Source organism: Caretta caretta, chromosome 3 (genome assembly GCF_965140235.1).
Source record: "Caretta caretta isolate rCarCar2 chromosome 3, rCarCar1.hap1, whole genome shotgun sequence".
Taxonomy (NCBI): Eukaryota; Metazoa; Chordata; order Testudines; family Cheloniidae; genus Caretta; species Caretta caretta.
Genome location: NC_134208.1, coordinates 180,013,769 through 180,020,253, shown reverse-complemented (window position 1 = coordinate 180,020,253; position 6,485 = coordinate 180,013,769). Strand labels below are relative to the sequence as shown.

Below are 6,485 nucleotides of genomic sequence, written 5' to 3'. Positions count from 1 at the left end.
TGACATTATTTGCCTCCACGCATTCGTCTGTGCTCTGTCAGTGTGGGAGGACAGCATGAGCTCGGAGAACATTTCATCGCGAGTGCGTTTTTTTTTCTTTCTAAGCTTCACTAGCCTCTGGGAAGGAGAAGATCCTGTGATCATTGAAACACATGCAGCTGGTGGAGAAAAAAAAAGGGACAGCGGTATTTAAAAAGACACATTTTATAAAACAGTCGCTACACTCTTTCAGGGTAAACCTTGAAAGTTAACATTACATACATAGCACATGTGCTTTCGTTACAAGGTCGCATTTTGCCTCCTCCCACCGCGTGAACGGATTTTGGTTGAATGCCAGCAAACATACACTGCAATGCTTTGTTCTACAGTGATTCCCCAGTACGTGTTGCTGGCCTGGAGTGGTAAAGTGTCCTACCATGAAGGACGAAATAAGGCTGCCCTCCCCAGAAACCTTTTGCAAAGGCAGAACCGCAAATGCCAGGGCAAAGTAATCCTTTCACATGCTTGCTTTTAAACCATGTATAGCATTTTAAAAGGTACACTCACCAGAGGTCCCTTCTCCGCCTGCTGAGTCCAGGAGGCAGCCTTGGGTGGGTTCGGGGGGTACTGGCTCCAGGTCTAGGGTGAGAAACAGTTCCTGGCTGTCGGGAAAACCGGTTTCTCCGCTTGCTTGCTGTGAGCTATCTACAACCTCCTCCTCATCATCTTCTTCGTCCCCAAAACCTACTTCTGTATTGCCTCCATCTCCATTGAAGGAGTCAAACAACACGGCTGGGGTAGTGGTGGCTGAACCCCCTAAAATGGCATGCAGCTCATCATAGAAGCGGCATGTTTGGGGCTCTGACCCAGAGCGGCCGTTCGCCTCTCTGGTTTTCTGGTAGGCTTGCCTCAGCTCCTTCAGTTTCACGCGGCACTGCTTCGGGTCCCTGTTATGGCCTCTGTCCTTCATGCCCTGGGAGATTTTCAGAAAGGTTTTGGCATTTCGAAAACTGGAACGGAGTTCTGATAGCACGGATTCCTCTCCCCAAACAGCGATCAGATCCCGTACCTCCCGTTCAGTCCATGCTGGAGCTCTTTTGCGATTCTGGGACTCCATCATGGTCACCTCTGCTGATGAGCTCTGCATGGTCACCTGCAGCTTGCCACGCTGGCCAAACAGGAAATGAGATTCAAAAGTTCGCGGTTCTTTTCCTGTCTACCTGGCCAGTGCATCTGAGTTGAGAGCGCTGTCCAGAGCGGTCAGAATGGAGCACTCTGGGATAGCTCCCGGAGGCCAATACCATCGAATTGTGTCCACAGTACCCCAAATTCGAGCCGGCAACGTCGATTTAAGCGCTAATCCACTTGTCAGGGGTGGAGTAAGGAAATCGATTTTAAGAGCCCTTTAAGTCGAAATAAAGGGCTTCATTGTGTGGACGGGTGCAGGTTTAAATCGATTTAACGCTGCTAAATTCGATCTAAAGTCCTAGTGTAGACCAGGGCTAACATGCAATAATCTTATTTGGGAATGGGTTTTAGCACAGATATGGGAGACGTTGTAACAGCAAAACACATAAACTCTGAAAGGAAAAGGAAAGTATTTACATTTCATTTTTCCATGTTTGTAGTAAAACAATTCTTTTACAATTAACTGTGATTATCATCTAATCTACAGAAGACTCTTTCCATTACTGCATATAAACAGGGTTTTCACATTCCTTTGAAAACACTTACTGGAGTGTTAATTTGAAAACAATGGGCCATATTTTAAGTAGCAGACTGTAGCTCCTGCATAGCCATTAGGAGCTCATCAATGGACAAATTTCTGATGCAGGAAAATCTACTGTCCCAGTTTGCCATCTGGACCCTAGTCCGCAGTCTGAAGAGAACAAGAGCTACTCCTGGCGGGGATGCTGCGTGACTACGCACCTGCAGAAAATGGCTGCCCCGCAGATTTCCTGTTTCCTGGCACAAAACGGGAGGGAAGCCCCACGGGGGTGGGGGGGAATGCAGGGGGCGACCATGGGCGCAGTTTGGGGGGACTGCCCCCCTCCAAACAGAGGCGAGGCATGGGGGGGGGGGGGGAGATACACGGGATTACATGCCACTGCCCCCCCTCATTCTGCAAGTGCAGGGCTGCCCAGCTGAAGGAGGCTGTGTCTGGGCTCCGCTGACTGCAGCTGAACACCACCTCCTGGGTCCTAGTGCCAGTCGGGCTCCCGGACTTCTGTGTGTTGGGAGCCTTCCTGTCTTCTATTCTGTGCAACAGTGAGTGCCTGCGGTGGGGCTGGGTAAGGAGGGGTGGGAGAGATGCGGGAAGGGGGGGTGAGGGGAGAGGCCGTGGGGAAGAAAGGGGAGGTGGAATAGAACAGGGGGAGGGTAATGTGGGAGGGGGATGGAGAAGAAAAGGGGATTGGGGAATCATGGGGGGAAGCGAGAGCCCAGCATGTGGCATCCCCTCGGTAGCAGCTGGGGCTCCCCCATTAAGCAGACTCCTCTGATGAGCTCCACACACCCAGATCCCCACCCTACTGATCCCCAACTAGCTGCACCTGGACCCCCACCCCATCAAGCCCCATTCCCCCAGCTCCCGGACTCCCCTACTGAACACCACACAGCCAACCCCTGCTGGCCCAAACCACCTTGGCCTGGATCCCCTGCAGAGTCCCATTGCTCTGGAACCCCCCAACAAGCCTCTGTGCATCCAGATCCCCCACTGAGATGCCCGCACCCAGATTGCCCCACACAGAAACCTCTCACCCCACACCTGGATCCCCCCACACTAAGCCCCTCCACACTTGGATCTTGCTGGGCTGAGCCTGCCCACCCACACCTGATGCACCTGGCACAGAGGGGCAGTGCCCCAGGGGGTTTCTGGGGCAGGTCCAGCCCTTGCACTGTGTCAGAGTCAGGTGCAGCCTCACTGCCGAGTGCCTGTACCAGGGGAGGTGGGGGCTTCAGGGTGATCTCCCACCTCAGTGCAGCCAGTGGCCTTTGCTCCCCACTGCTATGCTGGAGCCACATTTATTTTTTGACAAATAAAATTTGCAGAATTTTAAAATATTGTGCGCATCATTTTTAATTTTTGGTTGCATAATTCCCTAGGAGTAAAGAGAGAGGAGCAGAGTATGAGCATTAAGACAGGTACATAGACATCAGAGGGTATCTGGATAGCAATTCTCACTCTCTGAAGACAGTCCTCGTGGTTAAGCAATCTTTGGTAGCAGGATGGAATTTTTTGTAGTTAATGACCTGACATCTGAACTACTGGCTCTAGGAGCTGAAGTGTAGTGCATGTCATTTTACCTTTGTAAGGCTGTTTCTTAAGTACTGCACCTGTAAATGGAAAGTGAGCTACTTCACCAGTCTGCACTGTCACTTCAAGTGCATTAGATCAAGATGGCCATTGTTACAACACGCTGTCTCACCGAAACTATGTATATCCTCTTTCCCTTCTTTGTTTCCTTTCATCTAAAGCAAGCTATCTACCCTGAGAGCTCCTTGTGGCTGGCTCCTGCTGGTCGTTGTTTCTGTGGCTTCTCTGGCAGTTCTGGCTACTTCTTTGGAACCTAGATGCTCTCACCAGATAACCTTGTTTAGCAAAATCTCTGTGTGCCGTTGGCTACTCTGCCTCAAGAGCAGCTGTCCTTCAAACATACTGGGCCTGATTCTCCATGGCTTTGCACTTGGTATAGTCACTCATACCTGGGCACAAAGAGTGTTCTTTATACCCACTTGACGCCAATGGAAATGACTAAGAGGCAGGGCTGGATTACCCAGTAGGCAGACTAAGCATGTGCTTAGGGCACCAGCAAAGCAGGGGGCACCAAAAAAAATGAGGGTTTTTTTTTAAATTTGATATTTAAAAAAAAGCATCGAAGTAGTAATCATGGGAAAAATCAGAATATTGTTAGACTTCTTACACTCCACTACACCCTCTTCCCCTGTTTTTATGTTCTCCTTTTATTATTTATCCCCACCTAAACCTAAACTAACGTAGAGCAAAATAATGTGAGGAAATTAGATCCTGTCATGTATTGCAATAAATTTATGTTTTATTATTGATATATTCTTCGGAGTTATACGTACTTGATTCTTTTTTTTTTTCCTTTCTTATATATACACAGATTAAAATAGTGTACGTTGTGTAATTTGCTATCAAGGAACGCAGAAGAAGCTTTTAGAACAGAACAGATATGCCGTATTCATACCATGTGCTGCACACTCTTAACCTTGTTGGCCGCCGTGCTGTTGATTGTTGTCTGGTGGCAGTAAGTTTTTTCTCAACAGTCCAGTTACTTTATACATTTTTCTCTGCCTCAACACATGGGCAGTTCTTAAAACATATTTGGGCAATGATCGTGTGTTGAAATCTCTTTCTAATACTCGCTGGGAGGCACATGCAGTGGCAACAAGTGCAGTTCTGGAGTCCAACTCAAAGATTGTGGATGCATTAGAAAGTATAGCTGAAGCCCAATCACAAAGGGAGAAACAATACGAGAAGCAGAAAACATTGCAAACAAGATGCAAGAACTAGAGTTTGTATTCATGTTGACCATGTGGAATGAAATTTTACAACACTTTTATCACACAAGTCAAGCTCTCCAAGAAAAAGAATTGGATTTGAAAACATGTGCAGACCTCTGTCAATCATTAGCAGACCACTTACACTCTTTGAGGAATGATTTCAAAAGATTTGAAGACATATCAAAAGATATCTTGCCTGATAATAACTACAAAGAAGCCCAGTCCCACAAGTGAAACAGGAAAAAACAAGCAAATGATAGCCGTGCAACAGAAACAGCATTGAATCCTAGAGACAAATTTCACATATCTACTTACTACGCTATAATTGATACACTTGAAGCTCATATGAAGAGGAGAGGTGAAGTGTACAAAGTAGTATCAAGTAGATTTTCTTTTCTAAATGATATGGACTTATCTGACTAACAATATTCACAAGGTTCCCAAAAGCTAGTTGACTCATACCCTGTTGACTTGAACATGAATCTCTGTGGAGAAGTATGGCAGTTCCACTGTTCTATGCGCGCAAAGTTTAATGAAACAGGAAAAATTAAATTCAGTCACATTGATCTCCATAACACAATATTGAAAGACAGAATACAATGTGTATTTCCAAATGTAGAGATCACACTATGTATTTTTCAAACATTGATGATTGCTAACTGCTCCGCAGAACGCTCTTTTTCTCAGCTGAAAAGAATAAAAAACCCTCAGAGAACAACAATGTGTCAGGACAGACTTGATTCACTTTCCCTATTGTGTATGGAAGCAGACATGCTTCATCGAGTCAGCTTCGATGAACTTATCCAGAATTTTGCAATCAGAAAATCTAAAAAGAAGCTATTTAAATTTCATCATACATGTAAATTTTGTGTCATTTCGAAAAATAAAATTTTATTTTACAGTATAGTATTGTTTTTATTTTGAATTATATAGGGGGGGCACCATAATCTTTTCAGTGCTTAGGGTCTCTAAAGGTCTTAATCCGGTCCTGCTAAGAGGCAAGGGAATGGAGAATCAAGACCACTGTTCTGCAGCTTCCACTCTCCAAGTCTTAATCAAAGCATGCTGTAGTAGTTGTTTGAGTGATTTTATTCGCCCTTTGAACTATTTCAAGACCAAGTACAGGAACAGATTTCCTATTTGTGTTTTCTGGCTACCTGTCATCCCTTCACACATGGGGTGCACATCTTCTGACTGTCTTCCAAAGTTCACAAACATAGGGGAGTTCCGCTCTCTTACTCCTAATCCTGGAGCTCTTCTTTGTCTCTTTTAAATCGTACCAAGATATCATCTGGCTCCAAATTAACTTGTTCATGAATGATATCGTCCTCACTCAGTTCTTTATATTCCAGTGCAAGCTCTCTTCCTGTCTGTGACAGGGTGTCTGCCCTGCACTGGCCCTGATAGGGTTAAAATCCAGCCTGGAGGGCTGCAAGGAAACACGCCCAAGGGAAGAGACTGACTTCCTAGAGGGCTGTAGAACTAGCACCGTGAACAGGGCTGCTACACCTTGCAGTCCTGAGGCCTTGGGAAGAGGGTGATGAAGCCAGAGGCAGGAGCCGAAGGTACTCGGGCTGTGGGGAAGTAGTCCAGGGAATTGAGACAGACTGGTGGAGAAAGAAAGAAGGGGCAGTAGGAAGCTGTTGTTTACAGGGTCCCTGGGCTGGGATCCAGAGTATTGGGCAGGCCTGGGTCCCCCCACCACCACTCACCACTGAATAAGCGGTCAGGCTATGGATTGCCAAGCCACTGTGAGAAGTAGCTAGACTGTTGTGGAAGGAGTCCCCTGGAAGTGGGGGACCTGGATTATGGCACAGCCCTCCAGCTGTGTCACGAAGCAGAAGCAGAGAGACTGGATCTGCAGGCAGAGACAAGGACGGAAGAGCCACCACCACCACCACACCTACTGACCAGAGCTAATTCCCAAAACGGCCAGCAGGAGGCGTCAGTGTGATGAATAACACCATGACACTGTCCCT

General features: G+C 46.8%; 1 long non-coding RNA gene across 1 annotated transcript; it reads left to right on the top strand.

Moving 5' to 3' along the window:
* Positions 1–2,012: 2,012 nt before the first annotated feature.
* Positions 2,013–5,410, top strand: LOC142071638 (uncharacterized). The gene is made up of 2 exons (XR_012667783.1): positions 2,013–2,247; positions 4,107–5,410. It is a non-coding gene; the product is annotated as an uncharacterized LOC142071638 (long non-coding RNA).
* Positions 5,411–6,485: the final 1,075 nt, after the last annotated feature.